At 35.5% G+C, this 27320-nt stretch overlaps 1 protein-coding gene, 1 long non-coding RNA gene, 10 other non-coding genes and 1 pseudogene across 13 annotated transcripts in view; 6 read left to right on the top strand and 7 right to left on the bottom strand.

Annotated features, from left to right (window-relative positions):
• The window catches only part of slc7a6 (solute carrier family 7 member 6), a 260369-nt gene that overhangs the window by 177601 nt on the left and 55448 nt on the right, over window positions 1-27320 (top strand). The gene's annotated exons all lie outside the window — the stretch shown is intronic.
• Window positions 1-27320, bottom strand: part of LOC133546593 (uncharacterized) — a 242783-nt gene that overhangs the window by 177693 nt on the left and 37770 nt on the right. The gene's annotated exons all lie outside the window — the stretch shown is intronic.
• Window positions 1990-2103, bottom strand: LOC133548317 (U5 spliceosomal RNA). Its single transcript, XR_009805853.1, has one exon. It is a non-coding gene; the product is annotated as a U5 spliceosomal RNA (small nuclear RNA).
• Window positions 4722-4829, top strand: LOC133548361 (U5 spliceosomal RNA; annotated as a pseudogene).
• On the top strand, window positions 7374-7486 carry LOC133548329 (U5 spliceosomal RNA). Its single transcript, XR_009805864.1, has one exon. It is a non-coding gene; the product is annotated as a U5 spliceosomal RNA (small nuclear RNA).
• On the bottom strand, window positions 10186-10299 carry LOC133548313 (U5 spliceosomal RNA). Its single transcript, XR_009805849.1, has one exon. It is a non-coding gene; the product is annotated as a U5 spliceosomal RNA (small nuclear RNA).
• LOC133548364 (U5 spliceosomal RNA) lies at window positions 10706-10817 on the bottom strand. Its single transcript, XR_009805897.1, has one exon. It is a non-coding gene; the product is annotated as a U5 spliceosomal RNA (small nuclear RNA).
• Window positions 13001-13114, top strand: LOC133548340 (U5 spliceosomal RNA). Its single transcript, XR_009805875.1, has one exon. It is a non-coding gene; the product is annotated as a U5 spliceosomal RNA (small nuclear RNA).
• LOC133548324 (U5 spliceosomal RNA) lies at window positions 14684-14797 on the bottom strand. Its single transcript, XR_009805859.1, has one exon. It is a non-coding gene; the product is annotated as a U5 spliceosomal RNA (small nuclear RNA).
• LOC133548291 (U5 spliceosomal RNA) lies at window positions 17456-17570 on the top strand. The gene has a single exon (XR_009805828.1). It is a non-coding gene; the product is annotated as a U5 spliceosomal RNA (small nuclear RNA).
• LOC133548298 (U5 spliceosomal RNA) lies at window positions 21730-21843 on the bottom strand. Its single transcript, XR_009805835.1, has one exon. It is a non-coding gene; the product is annotated as a U5 spliceosomal RNA (small nuclear RNA).
• On the bottom strand, window positions 23916-24029 carry LOC133548308 (U5 spliceosomal RNA). Its single transcript, XR_009805844.1, has one exon. It is a non-coding gene; the product is annotated as a U5 spliceosomal RNA (small nuclear RNA).
• On the top strand, window positions 26636-26749 carry LOC133548380 (U5 spliceosomal RNA). Its single transcript, XR_009805911.1, has one exon. It is a non-coding gene; the product is annotated as a U5 spliceosomal RNA (small nuclear RNA).

Genomic DNA, 27320 nt, shown 5'->3' with positions numbered 1-27320 from the left:
AAGAAAAAGTAAGTACAGGAAGTGAGGTAACTTTCGCGCATGCGTGGATCGATCAGTAGCGATGGCTTCACTTTGTAGTTATCTTTCTTTTCTCCCCACTCAAAACGTCCCCATAACTACACTTACCGACCTTGATATAAGACATTTCAACATAGTAAACATCAGCATTACAATAAGTTAAAGCCATTTAAACCCCAATAATTAACTCCACAACACGTAACGTACATCTATGTCTTGCACCAACAACGGGATGTCCGCCGACCTTCAAAATAAAAGCTCCACATCGTGGCAGGAAATACCAAAATAAAGCCGTTATGTGTTCAAAAAATAAATATGAAGCGAAGCCAAAACAGATTACAAGATGTGGATTTAGCTGACATTCACACATAAATATAAACATATACATGTTCTCGTGTGTCGTGAGAGATTATGTAGTTACTTGCTAAATTATACAATTGCTTATGTACTTTAATGGTACCTGGTGTATTTCTTTTTTTTTTTTTACACAACCTGCAGAAATATTTCTTCACATTTTGCAGTAAAAAATAACTGGCAGTTCAGTCGCCACAATTTTATTATAAAATTCACTGTTTTTTTTTTGTTTTTTTTACAGCATATTACTATCAATTAAAAAACGGTACTACGTTTTTTTTTACAGTAAAATTCTAGAAACTGAGCTCTCAGTTTTTTACTGTAAAATATATTGTTATTTGCACAGTGACTGACTAATAAACGTGTTGGAATATAACAAAGAAATAAAAACAACAAATGTTTTCCACCAAGAGGGCATATTTTTAGTTTTTGTGTTATAGGTAACTGAGTCTTATTATTCATTATTAGTTAAAATATTTCATCTTTTTCTCATTACATACCGACTTTTGGCTCTTTTTTTTACTCTAAATTGACTGTTATTTTTATCCGAAGTAAGAATAAAATAAAAATGAATAATAATGTTACGATTGTGTAACTGCATAACCTGGTGTGTCTAAAAGTATACTTCCACAAAAATATTCATATTCAGTTAAATATTTAGCATTGTTTATTGTGGTTGTGATTTTTTTAAATCAATTGATAAGTTAGCATTTTTTTTTTAAATTAACTAGCTAAACATAGTATATATTTTCAGTACATTTTATTTGAAACGCTTCTAATATTTCAGATCCAACCTTTTTCTACTTAAGGCCACATACTGAAAAGTATGAGGGGACATTTCATTTGATATATATTTTCACGGTGGCAGAGGGGTTAGTGCGTCTGCCTCACAATACGAGGATCCTGCAGTCCTGGGTTCAAATCCAGGCTCGGGATCTTTCTGTGTGGAGTCTGCATGTTCTCCCCGTGACTGCGTGGGTTCCCTCCGGGTACTCCGGCTTCCTCCCACTTCCAAAGACATGCACCTGGGGATAAGTTGATTGGCAACACTAAATGGTCCCTAGTGTGTGAATGTGAGTGTGAATGTTGTCTGTCTATCTGTGTTGGCCCTGCGATGAGTTGCGACTTGTCCAGGGTCTAAGCCGCCTTCCGCCCTACTGTAGCTGAGACAGGCGCCAATGCCCCCCCACAACCCCTAAAGGGAATAAGCGGTAGGAAATGGATGGACATATTTTTTTAAATGTTAAAAACAAATATTATATGCATTAAAAAACAAAATGTTGTTATAAAAGACTATATATATTAGTATAAAAATGTCAGCTTTTTGTCTTTTAATTCAAATGTTTTGCTCAATTTTTCCCTGATAATATTACTGTTATTACTTTAATATACGTAATTATTTGAGAAGATTCTACTTTTTTCCATTTTGCAGACACGTTAGATAAATTTACAGTAAGACATCGTCGAAATCGCCTCGTAAGAAACATCCCTTACCATACATTTATAACCCGAATGGGCATTACAGAGTGTCGATATCAGTATAATTACGTCATTAATGGGGAGAATTCGACTTGCTATATCGATCTCTCTGTAGTTGATTTTTAACAGTGTATAAAAATCCCCGCTTTGGCAGGGCGTTAAAAAATTGAGTTATACTCTTGTTGTTCCTCCCCACGGAAATCTTTAGTAAAAGGCGAAAGATTTATGCGATCTGAAGAGAAACAAGAGTGATCTGGCGTGGAAACGTACTGTGGCCAAGGACATTCCCAGCCACAGCGAGGTAACACACGGTCTTAAGGTGGCACACTTGAATGAACCAACAACAACTGATGACATCCAATCACATTCACAGACAACGCAGTGCCACCTTAAATATATCAACACATTTTAGAGACCTTCTATATAACAAGTAGTGTAACAGTGTTTTTCAAATTTTTTTGAGCCAAGGCGCATTTTTTTCATATAAAAAATCTGGAGGCACACCACCAACAGAAAACATGAAGAAATGAAACTCAGTCGAGGATAAAAAGATGTTAAAGGTGAATTTAAAGCATAACCAAACATGCATCACTATAGCTCTTGTCTCAAAGTAGGTGTACTGTCACCACCTGTCACATCACACCCTGACTTATTTTTACTTTTATAGTTTTGCTCCCGTGTGTAGTGTTTTAGTTCTTGTCTTGTGCTTCTATTTTGGTGGCTTTTCCTGTTTTGTTTTGTTTTTTCTTGCATTTTCGTGTTGCAGTTTCATGTCTTCCTTTGAGCGCTGTTCCCCGCATATACTTTGTTGTAGCAATCAAGAATATTTATGTTGTTGCGATCTTTTTTTGGTGTGGACATTGTTGATTGTCATGTCATGTACGGATGTACTTTATGGACGCCGTCTCTGCTCCACACGCTGTAAGTCTTTGCTGTCGTCCAGCATTCTGTTTTTGTTTACTTTGTCACCCAGTTCAGTTTCAGTTTCATTCTGCATAGACATCCCTAAGCTTCAAAGCCTTTTCTTAGGGGCACTCGCCTTTTGTTTATTTTTGGTTTAAGCTTTAGATACCTTTTTACCTGCACGCTGCCTCCCGCTGTCGTCTGCAGGATGTCCAACAATTTTCAAAATAAAAGTTCAACATCATTGGAGGATATACCAAATTAAAACCGTTATGTGTTAAAAAACAAATGTAAGTGAAGCCAAAACAGATTATATATTCTTGTTGTATGTTACACTACTTGTTATACAGAACTTCTATTTGAAATAAAAGCGTGTTGTATGTAATTCCCAGAATCCTTAGCGTGCAAGCCAGAAAATAGTGCAGTAAAGCCAGAAGACTAAAATGTGTTGATATATTTAAAGGGGAACATTATCAGCAGACCTATGTAAGCGTCAATATATACCTTGATGGTGCAAAAAAAATACTATATATTTTTTTCAACCGATTTCCGAAATCTAAATGGGTGAATTTTGGCGAATTAAACGTATTTCTGTGTATCGCGCTGGAGGGGATGACGTCAGAATGTGACGTCGCCGAGGTAATACAGCCGCCATTTTCATTTTCAACCCATTGTAAACATTGGGTCTCAGCTTTGTTATTTTCCGTTTTTTCGACTATTTTCTGGAACTTTGGAGACATCATGCCTCGTTGGTGTGTTGTCAGAGGGTGTAACAACACTAACAGGGAGGGATTCAAGTTGCACCACTGGCCCGAAGATGCCAAAGTGTCTGCCCCCAGACCCCCATTGAATGTGCCAGAGTGTCTCCACATTTTACCGGCGATGCTAAGACCGACATGGCACAGAGATGTATGGATAACCTGCAGATGCATTTGCAATGATAAAGTCAACAAAATAACAAAAGTGAGTTTTGTTGATGTTGACTTATGTGCTAATCTGACATATTTGGTCGCGGCGTGACTGCCAGCTAATCGAGGCTAACGTGCTATGCTAATCGACGCTAACATGCTATTTACCGGCGGTGCTAAAGCAGACACGGCACAGAGATGTATGGATAACCTGTAGATGCATTTGCAACGATAAAGTCAAAAAAATCACAAAGGTGAGTTTTGTTGATGTTGACGGCCACCTAATCGATGCTAACATGCTACGCTAATCGATGCTAACATGCTATTTACCGGCGGTGCTAAAGCAGACATGCTACAGAGATGTATGGATAACCTGTAGATGCATTTGCAACTATATCACGTTTCCTTCCACCCAGATTTAATGCGAAACACACACTTACCAATCGACTTATTTAAGTTGCTCCCGTGTCACAAGATGCGAACGTCCTGATCGTTTGGTCCGCACATTTTACCACAGCTATTCGGCCATGCTATGACTATGAATAGTGTCAATAGCTATTCGCTCAATAGCTTCAGTTTCTTCTTCAATACTTTCATACTCCAACCATCTGTTTCAATACATGCGTAATCTGTTGAATCGCTTAAATCGCTGAAATCCGAGTTTGAATCCGAGCTAATGTCGCTATATCTTGCTGTGGTATTCCCATTGTTTGTTTACATTGGCAGCACTGTGTGACGTCACAGGGAAATGGATAGTGGCATCGCAAATAGCGAAAATCAAGCACTTTAAAAGCTTTTTTTAGGGATATTCGGAGACCGGTAAAATTTTTAAAAAAACTTCAAAAAATACAACATGCCACTGGGAACTGATTTTTTATTGTTTTTAACCCTTTTGAAATTGTGATGATGTTCCCCTTTAAGGTGGCACTGCGTTGTCTGTGAATGTGATTGGATGTCATCAGTTGTTGTTGGTTCATTCAAGTGTGCCACCTTAAGACCGTGTGTTACCTCGCTGTGGCTGGGAATGTCGTTGGCCACAGTACGTTTCCACGCCAGATAACTCTTGTTTCTCTTCAGATTGCATAAATCTTTCGCCTTTTACTAAAGATTTCCATGGGAACAACAAGAATATAACTCAAATTTTTGATGCCCTGCGAAAGCGGGGCTTCTCTACACTGTTAAAAATAATATCTGAAATTTAGTTGGAGGAAGTCAAAATCTCCCTGTTGATGCATAGAAAGTGTGGCAATCGACACTCTGTATTGCCCTTCTGGGTAGTAAAAGCTTGATAGTGAGATTTTAACACTTTTAATTTATTAAACAATGCGATATCGGCTAGACTTACAGTAAATATAGTTAAAGACCTACTGAAAGCCACTACTACCCACCACACAGTCTGATAGTTTATATATCAATGATGAAATATTAACATTGCAACACATGCCAATACGGCCTTTTTAGTTTACTAAATTACAATTTTACATTTCCCGGGAGTTTTTTCTTGAAAACGTCGTGTAATGATGACGTGTACACATTACATCACGGGCTTTTAGGAAGTATGAGCGCTGCACACACACACAGCTAAAAGTCGTCTGCTTTACCGGCATAATTATACAGTATTTTGGAGATCTGTGTTGCTGAATCTTTTGCAATTTGTTCAATTAATATTGGAAAAGTCACAGTAGAAAGATGGAGTTGGGAAGCTTTAGCCTTTAGCCACACAAACACACGGTGATTCCTTGTTTAAAATTCCCGGAGCTGAAACTTTACTATGGATCACAGCGCGGTCAAGCCAACATGGTTCCCGACTACATGTCAACCAGCAGGTTTCGGTGAGAAAATTGTGGTTAAAAAGTCGCCTCTTACCGGATATCAGCTGAGCTTGTGCCGTCCGTACAGCTGCGGTCGACTTCCCTGAGACACTAGCTGCGTCAAGACAAACGTGGACGTACACTTCCGACTATCAGGTACTGTTAAACTCACTAAAACACTAGCAACACAATAGAAAGATAAGGGATTTCCCAGAATTATCCTAGTAAATGTGTCTAAAAACATCAGAATCCGTCTCAATGCAATCGTGTTTTTTTTTTGTTTTTCTAGTCCGTCGCTATCAATATCCTCAAACACGAATCTTTCATCCTCGCTCAAATTAATGGGGAAATTGTCGTTTTTGTGGATGTTCTCTACTAAATCCTAAATGATGAAGTATGACACATAGAATGGACCTGCTATCCCCCTTTAAATAAGAAAATCTCATTTCAGTAGACCTTTAATGTGTCTGCTAAAATTGAAAAAAAGTTTAATCTTCTGAAAAAATTACATATGTAAAAAAAAACAACAGTAAAGTTGCAAGGGAAAAAAGAGCAACAAATTTGAATTTAAAGAAAAAAAGCTGACATTTTTATACTAATATATATAGTCTTTTATAACAACATCTTGTCTTTGAATGCATATAATATTTGTTTTTAGCATTTAAAAAAAAATATATAAAATAAAATGGCCCCTCATACTTTTCAGTATGTGGCCTTAAGTAGAAAAAGGTTAGATCTGAAATATTAGAAGCGTTTCAGATAAAATATACTGAAAATATAAACCATGTTTATCCAGTTAATTAAAAAACTAATACTAACTTATGAATTGATTAAAAAAATCACAACAACCACAATAAAAAATGCTAAATATTTAACTGAATATGAATATTTTGGTGGAAGCATACTTTTAGACACACTAGGTTATGCAGTTACACAATCGTAACTTTTTTATTAATTTTATTTTATTCTTACATCGGATTAAATTAACAGTCAATTTAGAGAAAAAAAAGAGGCAAAAATCGGTATGTAATGAGAAAAAGCTGATATGTTTTAACTAATAATTAATAATATTAGACCTAGTCACCTATAACACAAAAACTAAAAATATGCCCCCTTGGTGGAAAACATTTGTTGTTTTTATTTCTTCGTTATATTCCAACATGTTTATTAGTCAGTCACTGTGAAAATAACAATATATTTTACAGTAAAAAACTGACAGCTCAGTTGCTAGAATTTTACTGTAAAAAAAATTACAGTACTGTTTTAATTGACAGTAATATGCTGTAAAAAAAAAAAAAAAAGAATTTTGTAATGAAATTGTGGCGACTGAGCTGCCAGTTATTTTTTACTGCAAAATCTGAAGAAATATTTTTACAGGTTATGTAAAAAAATAAAAAATACACCGGGTAACATTAAAATACATAGGCAATTGTATAATTTATACGATGAATCCATATAAACGTATAATTATAAAGTATTCAAGGTTACATAACAGCAACGTGGCCCCCAGTGAAAAAGAGTATTGTTGTTTGAAAAATCTAAAATAATATATTTAAAAACAAAACTTGTGTAATATTTTTTTTTATTTTAATTTTTATTTTTATTCAAGGCCCTCTAATCGGCATCAGATCAGAAATCTATTTTTTTCTCTTTTTAATTTTTTTTACGCAATGCTCTAAAGTTGGTATCAGATCGGAAATTAAAAATGTTTTAATTTATTTATTTATTTTTTTACTCAAAGCTCTAAAATTTGTATCCGTTAAGGTGGCACTGCGTTGTCTGTGAATGTGATTGGATGTCATCAGTTGTTGTTGGTTCATTCAAGTGTGCCACCTTAAGACCGTGTGTTACCTCGCTGTGGCTGGGAATGTCCTTGGCCACAGTACGTTTCCACGCCAGATCACTCTTGTTTCTCTTCAGATCGCATAAATCTTTCGCCTTTTACTAAAGATTTCCGTGGGGAGGAACAACAAGAGTATAACTCAATTTTTGATGCCCTGCGAAAGCGGGGCTTCTCTACATTGTTAAAAATAATATCTGAAATTTAAACAGATAAAATAAAAAACTCCCTGTTGGTGTAAAGAAAGTATTGGTGTCAACGCTGTATTGCCCTCCCAGGTTATAAACACTTAAAAGTGAGATATGACACTTTTTTCTTTAAAACAATGCGATATCGACTAGACTTACTGTAAATATACTTTAAGACCTACTGAAAGCCACTACTACCCACCACGCAGTCTGATAGTTTATATATCAATGATGAAATATTAACATTGCAACACATGCCAATACGGCCTTTTTAGTTTACTAAATTGCAATTTTAAATATCATTTAAATATCCCAAAACATGACGTCACAAGGCTCCGTCGTAAAAAAAAAAAGTAAGTACAGGAAGTGAGGTAACTTTCGCGCATGCGTGGATCGATCGGTAGCGATGGCTTCACTTTGTAGTTATCTTTCTTTTCTCCCCACTCAAAACGTCCCCATAACTACACTTACCGACCTTGATATAAGACATTTCAACATAGTAAACATCAGCATTACAATAAGTAAAAGCCATTTAAACCCCAATAATTAACTCCACAACACGTAACGTACATCTATGTCTTGCGCCAACAACGGGATGTCCGCCGAGTTTCAAAATAAAAGCTCAACATCATGGCAGGAAATACCAAAATAAAGCCGTTATGTGTTCAAAAAATAAATATGAAGCGAAGCCAAAACAGATTACAAGATGTGGATTTAGCTGACATTCACACATAAATATAAACATATATATGTTCTCGTGTGTCGTGAGAGATTATGTAGTTACTTGCTAAATTATACAATTGCTTATGTACTTTAATGGTACCTGGTGTATTTTTTTTTTTTTTTACACAACCTGCAGAAATATTTCTTCAATATTTGCAGTAAAAAATAACTGGCAGCTCAGTTCACTGTTTTTTTTCTTTTCAGCATATTACTATCAATTAAAAAACGGTACTACAGTCTTTTTTACAGTAAAATTCTAGCAACTGAGCTCTCAGTTTTTAACTGTAAAATATGTTGTAATTTTCACACTGACTGACTAATAAACGTGTTGGGATATAACAAAGAAATAAAAACAACAAATGTTTTGGGGCGGCATAGCTGGGTTGGTAGAGCGGCCGTGCCAGCAACTTGAGGGTTGCAGGTTCGATTCCCGCTTCCGTCATCCTAGTCACTGCCGTTGTGTCCTTGGGCAAGACACTTTACCCACCTGCTCCCGGTGCCACCCACACTGCTTTAAATGTAACTTAGATATTGGGTTTCACTATGTAAAAGTGCTTTGAGTCACTAGAGAAAAGCGCTATATAAATATAATTTACTTCACTTCACTCCACCAAAGAGGCATATTTTTAGTTTTTGTGTTATATAACATGAATTGATTAACGTGGACCCCGACTTAAACAAGTTGAAAAACTTATTCGGGTGTCACCATTTAGTGGTCAAGTGTACGGAATATGTACTAAACTGTGCAATCTACTAATAAAAGTATCAATCAATCAATAAATAGGTAACTGAGTCTTATTATTCATTATTAGTTAAAACATTTCATCTTATTGTCATTACATACCAATTGTTGGCTCTTTTTTTTCTCTAAATTGACTATTCTTATCCGATGTAAGAATAAAATAAAATTTATAATAATGTTACGATTGTGTAACTGCATAACCTGGTGTGTCAAAAAGTATACTTCCACAAAATATTCATATTCAGTTAAATAATTAGCATTATTTATTGTGGTTGTGATTTTTTTTAAATCAACTGATAAGTTAGTATTTTTTTTAATTAACTAGCTAAACATAGTATATATTTTCAGTACATTTTATTTGAAACGCTTCTAATATTTCAGATCTAACCTTTTTCTACTTAAGGCCACATACTTAAAAGTATGAGGGGCCATTTTATTTGATATATATTTTTTAAATGCTAAAAACAAATATTATATGCATTCAAAGACAAAATGGTGTTATAAAATACTATATATATTGGCCCTAGTGTGTGAATGTTGTCTGTCTATCTGTGTTGGCCCTGCGATGAGGTGGCGACTTGTCCAGGGTGTACCCCGCCTTCCGCCCGATTGTAGCTGAGATAGGCGCCAGCGCCCCCCGCGACCCCGAAAGGGAATAAGCGGTAGAAAATGGATGGATGGATGGATATATTTTTTAAATGCTAAAAACAAATATTATATGCATTCAAAGACAAAATGGTGTTATAAAATACTATATATATTAGTATAAAAATGTCAGCTTTTTGTCTTTTAATTCAAATTTTTTGCAAATGTTTTCCCCTTATAATTATACTGTTATTTTTCTAATATACGTAATTATTTCACTGCGATGAGGTGGCGACTTGTCCAGGGTGTACCCCGCCTTCCGCCCGATTGTAGCTGAGATAGGCGCCAGCGCCCCCCGCGACCCCAAAAAGGGAATAAGCGGTAGAAAATGGATGGATGGATGGATGGTAATTATTTCAGAAGATTCACATTTTTTCCATTATAGCAGACACGTTAGATCTATTTGATGCAAGTCATCGTCGATATCGCCTCGTAAAAATTACTCCTTATCAAACGCTTACACCCTGCAAAGGTAATATGGAAATGTCGACATCAGCACTTCTATTACTTCATCAGAGAATCATCGGCTGCATGAACTAATTTTTTCGGGTCTTGACTTTTAACAGTGTAAAGAAGCCCCGCTTTGGCAGGGCGACAAAAAATTGAGTTTTACTCTTGTTGTTCCTCCCCACGGAAATCTTTAGTAAAAGGCGAAAGATTTATGCGATCTGAAGAGAAACAAGAGTGATCTGGCGTGGAAACGTACTGTGGCCAAGGACATTCCCAGCCACAGCGAGGTAACACACGGTCTTAAGGTGGCACACTTGAATGAACCAACAACAAAAAAAATGTAAAATAATATATTTAAAAAAAAAACTTGTGTTATAGGTGACTAAGTATGTTACTAATATTAGTTTAAAAATGTCAGCCTTTCTCATTAAAATACAATTGTTTTACTTTTTTTCTAAAAAATATACATATGTTATTTGATATTTCAAAGTATGTCTATCGGTTCGTTGTCACCGATACCAAGTAAGAATCGCACATCATTAGTTATTTAAGATTTTCTGATTCCGATTGATGATGTATAATGTTGATCGTCTAATATCAGCTCACAATGTCTACTGTTAATATTATTTTGAACAAAGTAGAGAAGCCCCGCTCTCGCAGGGCATCAAAAATTGAGTTATATTATTGTTGTTCCTCCCCAAGGAAAACTTTAATAAAAGGCGAAAGATTTATGCGATCTGAAGACAAAACAAGAGTGATCTGCCATACAACACGCTGTCATTTCAAATAGACGTTCTATATAACAAGTAGTGTAACATACAACGAGAATATATAATCTGTTTTGGCTTCACTTCATGTTTGTTTTTTAACACATAACGGTTTTATTTTGGTATTTCCTCCCATGATGTTGAACTTTTATTTTGAAGATCGTTGGACATCCTGTTGTCGACGCAAGAGGCACATCGACGTGTTGTGAAGTCAACTTTTGGGCTTTAAATGGCATTTACGTATTCATAATGCTGATGTTTAGTATGTTGACACGTCTTATATCAAGGTCAGTAAGTGTGGTTTTTTGAAGGTTTTGAGTGGGTTGAAAAGCAAGACAATTAGACATAGATCTAAGTTCCAGGAAGTCGCGTGTATTAAAAAAATCCACATTTTACAAAATAAATGAAAACCTTTAACGATGGGAGTCAATGGCGCCCCCGTGCGTCGATAATTAGAATGACAGAATTTAAATGAAAGTTATTAAAAATATGGCGATAATACTCCGATTTTTTTTAATCTACCCCATGTTCATGTTTATATTATTTTCTGTTTTACTCCCATGTGAGCACTTTTTACACAAAACATTTAAAGGCCTACTGAAATGAGATGTTCTTATTTAAACGGGGATAGCAGGTCCATTCTAGGTGTCATACTTCATCATTTGGCAATATTGACATGTTTTTGCTGAAAGGATTTAGTAGAGAACATCCAGGATAAAGTTCCCAACTTTTGGTGCTGACAAAAAAGTCCTGCCTTTACCGGAAGTCACAGACGATGAGGTCACATGTTGATGACTCCTCACATATTCACATTGTTTTTAATGGGAGCCTCCAACAAAAAGTGCTATTCGGACCGAGAAAACAACATGATTTCTGAAATTTAATCAAAGCAAGTCAAAATCTCCCTGATGATGCAAAGAAAGTGTGGATATCGACACTCTGTATCGCCCTTCCAGGTTGTAAATGATTGATAGTGAGATATAACACTTTTTATTTTATAAACAATGCAATATCAGCTAGACTTACAGTAAATATAGTTAAAGACCTACTGAAAGCCACTACTACCCACCACACAGTCTGATAGTTTATATATCAATGATGAAATATTAACATTGCAACACATGCCAATACGGCCTTTTTAGTTTACTAAATTAGTTTACTAAATTACTCATGGCTCTAAAATTGGTATCATATCGAAAATCAAAATGTTTTGAATTTTTACGTTTTTTTTTACTCAAGGCTCTAAAATCGGTATCGGATCAGAATTTTTTTTTTTCCACTTTTTTTTCAAATCAAGGCTCTAAGATTGTTATCAGATCGGAACTCAAGGTTTTTTTTATTAATTAATTTTTTATTTGACTCGAGTCTCTAAAATTGGTATCTGATCGAAAAAACTTTTTTTTTTTACTCTATTCTTTAAAATCAGTATTAGATCGGAAATCAATGTTTTATTTTATTTATATGTTTTACTCAAGTTCCTAAAATTGGTATCAGATCGAAAATCAAAAAGATTTTCATTTTTTAAAATGTTTTCTTCACTCGAGGCTTTAAATTTGGTATCAGATCGGAAATAATTTTTACTCAAGTCTCTAAAATTTGTATTAGGATGGAAATCCATTTTTTCTTTTTCTCTTTTTTTTCTCTTAGCTCTAAAATCTGCATCACATCGGAAATAAATTTTTTGTCTTTTAAAAAAAAAAAATTAACACAACGCTCTAAAATTGGTGTCAGATTGGAAATTAACAATGTTTTTTTTTATTTCTTTTTTATTTTACTCAAGGCTCTAAAATGGGTATCAGATTGAAAATCAAAATGTTTTGAATTTTTTAATGTCTTTTTTTTTTTACCCATAGCTATAAAATTGGCATCAGATCGGAAATCAATTTTTTTCTCTTTTAAATTTTTTTACGCAAGGCTTTAAAGTTGGTATCAGATCAGAAATTAAAAATATTTTTATTTATTTATTTATTTATTTACTCAAAGCTCTAAAATTTGTATCAGATCGGAGATATATATATATATATATTATATTTAAGGTGGCACTGCGTTGTCTGTGAATGTGATTGGATGTCATCAGTTGTTGTTGGTTCATTCAAGTGTGCCACCTTAAGACCGTGTGTTACCTCGCTGTGGCTGGGAATGTCCTTGGCCACAGTACGTTTCCACGCCACATCACTCTTGTTTCTCTTCAGATCGCATAAATCTTTCGCCTTTTACTAAAGAATTCCGTGGGGAGGAACAACAAGAGTATAACTCAATTTTTTGATGCTCTGTGAAAGCGGGGCTTCCATCTATTGTCAAGATAAATACCACCAGACTATTTAAGATTTGCAGTAATCAATATTCCATACTTCCCGTCCTAACTTCAATTCTGATATATTTAGAGGCCCACAATTCCGACTTTGTGTCGGCGGTATCGACCCGAAGATAAATAACGTGCCTGCTCAAATGTCAATAAATGTGTATTATCAAATAACGTTTGTCTTTTTAAAAATTCAACAGTAAAACAACTGGAATTTAATAAAAAAAAGCCGACATTTTTAAAATAATATTAGTAACGTACGTAATCACCTATTACACAAGTTTTGTTTATAAATATATTATTTTAGATTAAAAAAAAAACATTACTCTTTTTCACTGGGGGCCACATCGCTGTTATGTAACTTTGAATACTTTATGATTGTACGTTTATTCATCGCATTAAATTATACAATTGCGTAATATTTTAATGTTACCTGGTGTATTTTTTTTTTTTTTACATAACCTGTAAAAATATTTCTTCAGGTTTTGCAGTAAAAAATAACTGGCAGCTCAGTTGCCACAATTTCGTTACAAAATTCACTGTTTTTTTTTTTTTTTTTTTACAGCAAATTACTGTCAACTAAAACAACAATACTGCACATTTTTTACAGTAAAATTCTAGCAACTGAGCTGTCAGTTTTTTACTGTAAAATATATTGTCATTTTCACAGTGACTGACTAATAAAAGTGTTGGAAAATAACAAAGGAATAAAAACAACAAATGTTTTCCACCAAGGGGGCATATTTTAGGTTTTTGTGTTATAGGTGACTGAGTCTATTATTATTAATTATTAGTTAAAACATTTCAGCTTTTTCTCATTACATACCGATTTTTGGCTCTTTTTTTTCTCTAAATTGACTGTTATTTTTATCCGATGTAAGAATAAAATAAAATGAATAATAATGTTACCATTATGTAATTGCATAACCTGGTGTTTCAAAAAGTATACTTCCACCAAAATATTCATATTCAGTTAAATATTTAGCATTTTTTATTGTGGTTGTTGTGATTTTTTTAATCAATTCATAAGTTAGTTTAAAAAAAAAAAATTAACTAGCTAAACATGGTTTGTATTTTCAGTATATTTTATCTGAAACGCTTCTAATATTTCAGATCTAACCTAAAGGCCACATACTGAAAAGTATGAGGGGCCATTTTATTATTATTATTTTTTTAAATGCTAAAAACAAATATTATATGCATTCAAAGACAAGATGTTGTTATAAAAGACTATATATATTAGTATAAAAATGTCAGCTTTTTGTCTTTAAATTCAAATTTGTTGCTCTTTTTTCCCCTTATAATGTTACTGTTAGTTTTTTAATAGACGTAATTATTTTGAGAAGATTCAATTTTTTCCATTTTAGCAGACACGTTACATATATATACAGTAAGTCATCGTCGATATCTCCTCGTAATATATACCCATTATCAGACGCTTAATACCTGATAAGGAGATACAGAGTAGCGATATCACCACTTCTAAGTTATCATCTAAGCAATTTCGGCAGTATTTACTAATTTACAGGTATTAACTTTTGACAGATAAGAGAAGCCCCGCTTTCGCAGGACAACAAAAAATTGAGTTATACTCTTGTTGTTCCTCCCCACGGAAATCTTTAGTAAAAGGCGAAAGATTTATGCGATCTGAAGAGAAACAAGAGTGATGTGGCGTGGAAACGTACTGTGGCCAAGGACATTCCCAGCCACAGCGAGGTAACACACGGTCTTAAGGTGGCACACTTGAATGAACCAACAACAACTGATGACATCCAATCACATTCACAGACAACGCAGTGCCACCTTAAATATATCAACACATTTTAGTCTTCTAGCTTTACTGCACTATTTGCTGGCTTGCGCGCTAAGGATTCTGGGAATTACATACAACACGCTGTCATTTCAAATAGACGTTCTATATAACAAGTAGTGTAACATACAACGAGAATATATAATCTGTTTTGGCTTCACTTCATGGTTGTTTTTTTTAACACATAACGGTTTTATTTTGGTATATCTGTCCATGATGTTGAACTTTTATTTTGAAGATCGTTGGACATCCTGTTGTCGACGCAAGAGGCACATCGACGTGTTGTGAAGTCAACTTTTGGGCTTTAAATGGCATTTACGTATTCATAATGCTGATGTTTAGTATGTTGACATGTCTTATATCAAGGTCAGTAAGTGTGTTTTTTTGAAGGTTTTGAGTGGGTTGAAAAGCAAGACAATTAGACATAGATCTAAGTTCCAGGAAGTCGCGTGTATTAAAAAAAAAATCCACATTTTATAAAATAAATTAAAACCTTTAACGATGGGAGTCAATGGCGCCCCCGTGCGTCGATAATCAGAATGACAGAATTTAAATGAAAGTTATTAAAAATACGGCGATAATACTCCCTGATTTTTTTTATCTACCCCATGTTCATGTTTATATTATTTTCTGTTTTACTCCCATGTGAGCACTTTTTACACAAAACATTTAAAGGTCTACTGAAATGAGATGTTCTTATTTAAACGGGGATAGCAGGTCCATTCTAGGTGTCATACTTCATCATTTGGCAATATTGACATGTTTTTGCTGAAAGGATTCAGTAGAGAACATCGATGATAAAGTTCCCAACTTTTGGTGCTGACAAAAAAGTCCTGCCTTTACCGGAAGTCGCAGACGATGAGGTCACATGTTGATGGCTCCTCACATATTCACATTGTTTTTAATGGGAGCCTCCAACAAAAAGTGCTATTCGGACCGAGAAAACAACATGATTTCTGAAATTTAATCAAAGCAAGTCAAAATCTCCCTGATGATGCAAAGAAAGTGTGGATATCGACACTCTGTATCGCCCTTCTGGGTTGTAAACACTTGATAGTGAGATATAACACTTTTTATTTTTTAAACAATGCGGTATCGACTAAATATAGTTAAAGACCTACTGAAAGCCACTACTACCCACCACGCAGTCTGATAGTTTATATATCAATGATGAAATATTAACATTGCAACACATGCCAATACGGCCTTTTTAGTTTACTAAATTGATCGAAAATATTTTGTTTTACTCATGGCTCTAAAATTGGTATCATATCGAAAATCAAAATGTTTTGAATTTTTATGTTTTTTTTTACTCAAGGCTCTAAAATCGGTATCAGATCAGAATTTCTTTTTTTCCACTTTTTTTTCAAGTCAATGCTCTAAAATTGTTATTAAATCGGAAATCAAGGTTTGTTTTATTCATTTATTTTTTATTTGACTCGTGTCTCTAAAATTGGTATCTGATCGAAAAAACTTTTTTTTTTATACTTTTTTACTCCATTCTTTAAAATCGGTATCAGATCGGAAATCAATGTTTCATTTTATTTTTATTTTTTACTCAAGTTCTTAAAATTGGTATCAGATCGAAAATCCAAAAGTTTTTCATTTTTCAAAATGTTTTTTTCACTCCAGGCTTTAAAATCGGTCTCAGGTCGGAAAATAACAATGTTTTTTTGTTGTTTTTTTCTTATTTTACTTAAAGCTCTAAAATTGGTATCAGATCGGAAATCAATCAATCAATCAATGTTTACTTATATAGCCCTAAATCACTAGTGTCTCAAAGGGCTGTCGTTTTTTTTCTTTTTTATTTTACTCAAGTCTCTAAAATTTGTATCAGGTTGGAAATCCATTTTTTCTTTTTCTCTTTTTTTTTCTCTCTTAGCTCTAAAATCTGCATCAGATCGGAAATCAATTTTTTGTCTTTTTAAAAAAAAATTAACACAACGCTCTAAAATTGGTGTCGGATTGGAAATGAACAATGTTTTTTTATTATTTATTTTTTATTTTACTCAAAGCTCTAAAATGGGTATCAGATTGAAAATCAAAATGTTTAGAATTTTTTTATGTATTTTTTTTCACTCATAGCTATAACATTTGCATCAGATCGGAAATATATATATATATATATATAAATATTTTTTTTTAATTTTAAAATATTTTTTTTATTCAAGGCCCTAAAATCGGCATCAGATCGGAAATCAATTTTTTTCTCTTTTAAAATTTTTGGACGCAAGGCTTTAAAGTTGGTATCACATCGGAAATTAAAAATGTTTTTTTTTTTTTTTTACTCAAAGCTCTAAAATTTGTATCAGATCGGAGAAATATATATATATATATATATATATATAAATATATATATATATATATATATATATATATATATATATATATATATATATAAGGTGGCACTGTGTTGTCAGTTGTTGTTGGTTCATTCAAGTGTGCCACCTTAAGACCGTGTGTTACCTCGCTGTGGCTGGGAATCTCCTTGGCCACAGTACGTTTCCACGCCAGATCACTCTTGTTTCTCTTCAAATCGCATAAATCTTTCGCCTTTTACTAAAGATTTCCGTGGGGAGGAACAACAAGAGTATAACTCAATTTTTTAGATGCCCTGCGAAAGCGGGGCTTCTCTACCATGTTCAAAACAATAAAGTAAAATCTTGAAGTGTGAACCAGAATCACCCAACAGACATTATTGTATTGATAATATCGACATTTTAGCCACGTGGATTAATGCTGTTAATTTAAGATGCGAAATCGGCTAGATCAGGGTTCACCAACCATTTTTGGAAGCAAGAACTACTTATTGGGTACTTATTAGGGATGTGCGATATCGCAAGTTTGGGTATCGATTCCGATCCGATACCGGCAAGTATCGCCGATACCGGAAGTGTCGTCATCTGATTGGGGGGGACTTCGGGGTATCGATACTTTTGAAAAACAAATTTGTGCCTTTATTAATTGATTATGATAATAATACAACACAGGATAACGATTTAAGTAAAAAAAAAAAAAAAATTATTACAAAAGTAATATCAATAGCAATAAAGTAATGCAAATAAGGTGCAAACAAGGCATGTCGCCTCAAAACACACAAACACTTAAGGTAAATAACAAAACTCTAGTTATTGAACAAAGTTGTAAACATGAACACAAAACAAAAGAACTGAGAAATTCACATTAAAAAAGTAATAATATCAATTACAATAAAGTAAGTCGTGCAAATAAGGTGAAAACAAATACTGAACTCGGATAGTCGCCTCACAACACACAAGAACTTAAGTAAAAAAGAAAACACTAGTTATTAAACAGTTGTAAAAATGAACACAAAACAAAAGAACAGAAATTATTATCGTTATTTTAGCGCAATAAAATACTTTACAGTTTACAACCAAGACATTAAGTCGCACTGGAAACGCACGTGTGTGTGTGTGTGTGTGTGTGTGTGTCTGAGTCAACCTCGGAGCGAATTATACTGATGTGTGTGCGCGAACGCACCAAACGTCACGTTAATTGTATTTATTTTATTTTATTTTGGGTTGAAGATGAATTTTTAAAGTGTTTTTAAATCTCGTTTGCGACCCATCACTAGGGAGGAGGGTGGAGTGGTGAGGAGCAACAAGAATATAACTCAATTTTTGATGCGCTGCAAAAACAGGGCGTCTCCACACTGTTAAAAGCATATCATTGATGAATTATCTGGGCTTAATCGTAGTGATAACATTTTGTGTCACTAGGTGGGGTAAGAAAATCTTAAATAACTAATAATGTAACTGTCGCGACTAATAATTATAATTTGTATTATTTCTCTAAAAACAGAATACGTTAAGTTCATAAAAGGGAATTTAAATCAAAATGTATAAAAGTTCATAAGAAGGCTTTATTCAAGTTACTATGGTTAAAAATGTCATTTAATGCCTTTTTTGTTGGGTTTGTGGGCATGCGTTTGTTTTGAAGTGTCTCGATCGATTGGTCTGTGAACGGATATAAGGAAGCTACTTCTGGGTATGAGTGATCTGTTTGATGCACTGAGAAGGAATAAAGAGAGCGACTGATGGTAAAAAAGGACTAAAAAGTTTCACAAGGACTTTCAGCGTTTGGGCTATAACAGCCAGAAGATCACAATTTCCTCCTAAAAGGAGCATGCAGGCCAACGAGGTATTTGTCATTTCTGTTTGTATTTTACTTCGGTAAAAATGTTTGAGCCACATATTTTTACGTTTGTAACATGCTTTATTTTATTAACAGTTTTCACGGTGAATTGAAAGGAAAGGAAGCCTTCAATAAACCAGTCAAAGAAAGCCATTGTGTCAGTGCTATGTGGAGGGAGTTACAAATAATGTGCCATCATTTCTGTATATCGGCGATAACAAACCTGCAGTCATACTTTGTAATATCAAATAACATTTAAATTTATAAAACAAAAAATAACAGTAAAACAATTGTAATTTAATGACAAAAAAAAAAACCTGCAATAAGATGGCGACTTGTCCAGAGTGTACCCCCGCCTTCCGCCCGATTGTAGCTGAGATAGGCGCCAGCGCCCCCCGTGGCCACAAAAGGGAAGAAGCGGTAGGAAATGGATGGATATATTTTTTAAATGTTAAAACCAAATATATGCATTCAAAGACAAAATGTTGTTATAAAAGACTATATATATTAGTATAAAAATGTCAGCTTTTTGTCTTTTAATTCGAATGTTTTGCTCAATTTTTCCGTTATAATTTTACTGTTATTTTTATAATATACGTAATTATTTGAGAAGATTGAAATTTTTTCCGTTATAGCAGACATGTTAGATATATTTACAGCAAGTCATCGTCGATATCGCCTCGTAAAAATGACCCCTTATCAAACGCTTAGAACAGGGGTCGGGAACCTTTTTGGCTGAGAGAGCCATGAAAGCCACATATTTAAAAATGTATTTCCGTGAGAGCCATATAATATTTTTTTAACACTGAATACAACTAAATGCGGGCATTAACGAAGAAGCAGTAGAAAATGGATGAATGGATTTCTAAGTAACACCAACATATTTAGAGTATAATAAGTCTCTTATTCTTCTTAATAATATTGTTATTCTGAAGCTAACTATCCATCCATCCATTTCTACCGTTTGTCCCGTACCCGGTGGAAACCTGCACAGTCACGGGGAGAACATGCAAACTCCACACAGAAAGATCTCAAGATTGAACTCAGGACCTTTGTATTGTGAGGCACAGGCTCAAACCCCCCTTCCACTGTGCTGTTCATAGTGTGAAATGTTATCATTGAAATATTATTGATGGAGAGCAGGTCTTGTTGTGAATTCAGTTTTTGAGATGCTCTGCAATTATAATTAATACAATCCTTTCAAGACCGGTGTTTAGGAATTTCATTGACTAAATCTAAATTAATTTAGATGACTAACCCATGACTAAAACACATTTTGGTTAAAAGACTAACTGAAACTAATTTAAAAACCTGTCAAAAATTAACATTGGTGAACATTTTTTACACTCAATGTTTTTCCCTTTAAAAACACTGAATTGTAAGGTTTTTTTTGATAATATTTGCTTGAAACAGTGGATGTCTCTGCACAATTATTTGCACTTAAAAATGTATGTTAGTAGTAATAAATATGATTATAACATTTTAACATAATGTTTGTGTTCAGTTACAATAATAAATAAAATACTTCTTACCATTAATGCGAATTCTTAAACGGGTGCGGTAGAAACGAATGGATGGATTAAAAAATAAATGAGAATGTTTTATATGTTGAACATTATTTTTAACACTGTGATTACCAGCGGAATTATTCATTACTTATCGTCTTTTGCAATGTCAGCTAAGATTTATCTGAGAGCCAGATGCAGTCATCAAAAGAGCCACATCTGGCTCTAGAGCCATAAGTTCCTTACCCCTATGCTTAGAACCTGAAAGGGCAAAACAATGTGTCGATTTCGGAATTTCTCTGGCAACATCGCAGCCGAGTGTGAAGCGACCGGAATGAGAATCAGCACCTCCAAGTCCGAGTCCATGGTTCTCGCCCGGAAAAGGGTGGAGTGCCATCTCCGGGTTGGGGAGGAGACCCTGCCCCAAGTGGAGGAGTTCAAGTACCTAGGAGTCTTGTTCACGAGTGGGGGAAGAGTGGATCGTGAGATCGACAGGCGGATCGGTGCGGCGTCTTCAGTAATGCGGACGTTGTATCGATCCGTTGTGGTGAAGAAGGAGCTGAGCCGGAAGGCAAAGCTCTCAATTTACCGGTCGATGTACGTTCCCATCCTCACCTATGGTCATGAGCTTTGGGTCATGACCGAAAGGATAAGATCACGGGTACAAGCGGCCGAAATGAGTTTCCTCCGCCGTGTGGCGGGTCTCTCCCTTAGAGATAGGGTGAGAAGCTCTGCCATCCGGGAGGAACTCAAAGTAAAGCCGCTGCTCCTCCACATCGAGAGGAGCCAGATGAGGTGGTTCGGGCATCTGGTCAGGATGCCACCCGAATGCCTCCCTAGGGAGGTGTTTAGGGCACGTCCAACCGGTAGGAGGCCACGGGGAAGACCCAGGACACGGTGGGAAGACTATGTCTCCCGGCTGGCCTGGGAACGCCTCGGGATCCCCCGGGAAGAGCTAGACGAAGTGGCTGGGGAGAGGGAAGTCTGGGCTTCCCTGCTTAGGCTGCTGCTCCCGCGACCCGACCTCGGATAAGCGGAAGAAGATGGATGGATGGATATGGCAACATCGGAGGAATATCGGCAATAAATACTATATTTTTCGGATATTGAATTTTGTACAGATTAAAGAAGCCCCGCTTTCGCAGGGCATCAAAAAATTGAGTTGTACTCTTGTTGTTCCTCCCCACGGAAATCTTTAGTAAAAGGCGAAAGATTTATGCGATCTGAAGAGAAACAAGAGTGATCTGGCGTGGAAACGTACTGTGGCCAAGGACATTCCCAGCCACAGCGAGGTAACACACGGTCTTAAGGTGGCACACTTGAATGAACCAACAACAACTGATGACATCCAATCACATTCACAGACAACGCAGTGCCACCTTAAATATATCAACACATTTTAGAGACCTTCTATATAACAAGTAGTGTAACAGTGTTTTGCAACCTTTTTACAGCCGAGGCGCATTTTTTTCATATAAAAAATCTGGAGGCACACCACCAACAGACAACATGAAGAAATGAAACTCAGTCGAGGATAAAAAGATGTTAAAAGTGAATTTAAAGCATAACCAAACATGCATCACTATAGCTCTTGTCTCAAAGTAGGTGTACTGTCACCACCTGTCACATCACACCCTGACTTAATTTTACTTTTCAGTTTTGCTCCCGTGTGTAGTGTTTTAGTTCTTGTCTTGTGCTCCTATTTTGGTGGCTTTTCCTGTTTTGTTTTGTTTTTCTTGCATTTTCCTGTTGCAGTTTCATGTCTTCCTTTGAGCGCTGTTCCCCGCATATACTTTGTTGTAGCAATCAGGAATATTTATGTTGTTGCGATCTTTTTTTGGTGTGGACATTGTTGATTGTCATGTCATGTACGGATGTACTTTATGGACGCCGTCTCTGCTCCACACGCTGTAAGTCTTTGCTGTCGTCCAGCATTCTGTTTTTGTTTACTTTGTCACCCAGTTCAGTTTCAGTTTCATTCTGCATAGACATCCCTAAGCTTCAAAGCCTTTTCTTAGGGGCTCTAACCTTTGGTTTATTTTTGGTTTAAGCATTAGATACCTTTTTACCTGCACGCTGCCTCCCGCTGTCATCTGCAGGATGTCCAACAATTTTCAAAATAAAAGTTCAACATCATCTAAGGATATACCAAAATAAAACCGTTATCTGTTAAAAAACAAATACAGGTGAAGCCAAAACTGATTATATATTCTTGTTGTATGTTACACTACTTGTTATATAGAACGTCTATTTGAAATGACAGCGTGTTGTATGTAATTCTCAGAATCCTTAGCGTGCAAGCCAGCAATGTGATTGGATGTCATCAGTTGTTGTTGGTTCATTCAAGTGTGCCACCTTAAGACTGTGTGTTACCTCGCTGTGGCTGTAATATCCCAGGCAGATAGCTCATGTTTCTCCTCAGATCGCACAAATATTTCGCCTTTCACAATAAAATTCCGTGTAGAAGTACAACAAGTGTATATCATAATTAATTTAGATGCCTTGCCAAAACGTGGCCTTTCTACGCTGTTAAACATCATATCATTAATCAATAATTTGAGTTCAAGTGTATTGAATAATGATAAGTGTCAATCTTCATATTGTAATTATTGATGTGAGTTTAAGTGTGTTGATTAATGATAATTATCACTGGTTGGAATTAGAAAATCCTAAATAACTAATGATGAGCGATAGTTTCTGCGTATCGGCAATAACAAACCGACAGTCATACTTAGTAATAACATGTACATTTATAAATAAAAAAACAAAAGTAAAACAATTGTAATTTAATGACAAAAAAAACCTCTGCGATGAGTTGGTGACTTGTCCAGAGTGTACCCCGCCTTCCGCCCGATTGTAGCTGAGATAGGCGCCAGCGCCCCCCGCGACCCCAAAAGGGAATAAGCGGTAGGAAATGGATGGATATACTTTTTTAAATGTTAAAAACAAATATTATATGCATTCAAAGACAAAATGTTGTTATAAAAGACTATATATATTAGTATAAAAATGTCAGCTTTTTGTCTTTTAATTCAAATTTTTTGCTAATTTTTTTCCCTTATAATTTTACTGTTATTTTGTTAATATACGTAATTATTTGAGAGGATTCAACTTTTTTCCATTATAGCAGACACGTTAGATATATTTACAGCAAGTCATTGTCGATATCACCTCATAAAAATTACTCCCTATCAAACGCTTGTATCCTGATGAGGCAATACAGGGTGTTGATATCAACACTTCTACAACTTTATCTGAGCAATATCGGCTGCATGCACTAACTTTTCAAGCTATTGACTTTTAACAGTGTAGAGAAGCCCCGCTTTCGCAGGACATCAAAAAATTGAGTTATACTCTTGTTGTTCCTCCCCACGGAAATCTTTAGTAAAAGGCGAAAGATTTATGCGATCTGAAGAGAAACAAGAGTGATCTGGCGTGGAAACGTACTGTGGCCAAGGACATTCCCAGCCACAGCGAGGTAACACACGGTCTTAAGGTGGCACACTTGAATGAACCAACAACAACTGATGACATCCAATCACATTCACAGACAACGCAGTGCCACCTTAAAAGGGAACATTATCACAATTTCAAAAGGGTTAAAAACAATAAAAAATCAGTTCCCAGTGGCTTGTTGTATTTTTTGAAGTTTTTTTCAAAATTTTACCGGTCTCCGAATATCCCTAAAAAAAGCTTTTAAAGTGCTTGATTTTCGCTATTTGTGATGCCACTATCCATTTCCCTGTGATGTCACACAGTGCTGCTAATGTAAACAAACAATGGGAATACCACAGCAAGATATAGCGACAATAGCTCGATTTCAAACTCGGATTTCAGCGGCTTAAGCGATTCAACAGATTACGCATGTATTGAAACGGATGGTTGGAGTATGAAAGTATTGAAGAAGAAACTGAAGCTATTGAGCGAATAGCTATTGACGCTATTCATAGCCATAGCATGGCCGAATAGCTGCTTTAGCACCGCCGGTAAATAGCATGTTAGCATCGATTAGTGTAGCACGTTAGCATCGATTAGCTGGCAGTCGACATCAACAAAACTCACCTTTGTGGATTTGTTGACTTTATAGTTTCAAATGTATCTACAGGTTATCCATACATCTCTGTGCCATGTCTGCTTTAGCACCGCCGGTGAATAGCATGTTAGCGTCGATTAGCGTAGCATGTTAGCATCGATTAGCTGGCCGTCAACATCAACAAAACTCACCTTTGTGATTTCTGTGACTTTATAGTTGCAAATGTATCTACAGGTTATCCATACATCTCTGTGCCATGTCTGCTTTAGCACCGCCGGTAAATAGCATGTTAGCGTCGATTAGCATAGCATGTTAGCATCGATTAGCTGGCACTCTCGCCGCGACCAAATATGTCTGATTAGCACATAAGTCAACATCAACAAAACTCACCTTTGTGATTTTGTTGACTTTATCGTTGCAAATGCATCTGCAGGTTATCCATACATCTCTGTGCCATGTCTGCCTTAGCATCGCCGGTAAAATGTGGAGACACTCCGGCACATTCAATGGGGGTCTGGCGGCAGACACTTTGGCATCTTCGGGCCAGTGGTGCAACTTGAATCCCTCCCTGTTAGTGTTGTTACACCCTCCGACAACACACCGTCGAGGCATGATGTCTCCAAGGTTCCAGAAAATAGTCGAAAAAACGGAAAATAACAGAGCTGAGACCCAATGTTTACAATGGGTTGAAAATGAAAATGGCGGCTGTGTTACCTCGGCGACGTCACATTCTGACCTCATCCCCTCCAGAGCGATTAACAGAAATACGTTTAATTCGCCAAAATTCACCCATTTAGATTTCGGAAATCGGTTAAAAAAATATATAGTATTTTTTTTGCCCCATCAAAGTATATATTGACGCTTACATAGGTCTGCTGATAATGTTCCCCTTTAAATATATCAACACATTTTAGTCTTCTAGCTTTACTGCACTATTTGCTGGCTTGCACGCTAAGGATTCTGGGAATTACATACAACACGCTGTCATTTCAAATAGACGTTCTATATAACAAGTAGTGTAACATACAACAAGAATATATAATCTGTTTTGGCTTCACTTACATTTGTTTTTTAACACATAACGGTTTTATTTTGGTATATCCTTACATGATGTTGAACGTTTATTTTGAAAATTGTTGGACATCCTGCAGACGACAGCGGGAGGCAGGGTGCAGGTAAAAAGGTATCTAATGCTTAAACCAAACATAAACGAAAGGTGAGAGCCCCTAAGAAAAGGCTTTGAAGCTTAGGGATGTCTATGCAGAATGAAACTGAAACTGAACTGGGTGACAAAGTAAACAAAAACAGAATGCTGGACGACAGCAAAGACTTACAGCGTGTGGAGCAGAGACGGCGTCCATAAAGTACATCCGTACATGACATGACAATCAACAATGTCCACACCAAAAAAAGATCGCAACAACATAAATATTCTTGATTGCTACAACAAAGTATATGCGGGGAACAGCGCTCAAAGGAAGACATGAAACTGCAACAGGAAAAACAAAACAAAACAAAACAAAACAGGAAAAGCCACCAAAATAAGAGCGCAAGACAAGAACTAAAACACTACACAAGGGAGCAAAACCAAAAAAGTAAAAGTAAGTCAGGGTGTGATGTGACAGGTGGTTACAGTACACCTACTTTGAGACAAGAGCTATAGTGATGCATGTTTGGTTATGCTTTAAATTCAACTTTAACAACTTTTTATCCTCGACTGAGTTTCATTTCTTAATGTTTTCTGTTGGTGGTGTGCCTCCAGATTTTTTATATGAAAAAAATGCGCCTCGGCTGTAAAAAGGTTGCAAAACACTGTTACACTACTTGTTATATAGAAGGTCTCTAAAATGTGTTGATATATTTAAGGTGGCACTGCGTTGTCTGTGAATGTGATTGGATGTCATCAGTTGTTGTTGGTTCATTCAAGTGTGCCACCTTAAGACCGTGTGTTACCTCGCTGTGGCTGGGAATGTCCTTGGCCACAGTACGTTTCCACGCCAGATCACTCTTGTTTCTCTTCAGATCGCATAAATCTTTCGCCTTTTACTAAAGATTTCCGTGGGGAGGAACAACAAGAGTATAACTCAATTTTTTGATGCCCTGCGAAAGCGGGGCTTCTCTACACTGTTAAAAATAATATTGGAAACTTATTCGATGGAAGTCAAAATCTCCCTGTTGATGAAAGGAAAGTATTGCTCTTCTGGGTTGTAAACGCTTGATAGTGAGATATAACACTTATTTTAATAAACAATGTGATGTCGGTTAGACATATATATATATATATATATATATATATATATATATGTGTATATATTTATCTGATCTGATACAAATTTTAGAGCTTTGAGTAAAAAAATTAAAAAGAGAAAAAAATATATTTCCGATTTTAGAGCCTTGAATAAAAAATAATAAAAACATTTAAAAAAAATTATATATATATATATATATATATATATATATATATATATATATATATATATATATATATATATATATATATATATATATATATATATATTTCCGATCTGATGCCAATTTTATAGCTATGAGTAAAAAACAAAGACATTAAAAAATCAAGAGCGGCCGGAGGGAACCCACGCAGTCACGGGGAGAACATGCAAACTCCACCCAGAAAGATCCCGTGCCTGGGATTGAACCCAGGACTGCAGGAACTTCGTATTGTGAGG

This window comes from Nerophis ophidion, linkage group LG02, assembly GCF_033978795.1.
Source record: "Nerophis ophidion isolate RoL-2023_Sa linkage group LG02, RoL_Noph_v1.0, whole genome shotgun sequence".
NCBI lineage: Eukaryota > Metazoa > Chordata > Actinopteri > Syngnathiformes > Syngnathidae > Nerophis > Nerophis ophidion.
The sequence above is the reverse complement of the archived record's forward strand: the minus strand, read 5'-3'. Positions and strand labels throughout refer to the sequence as shown.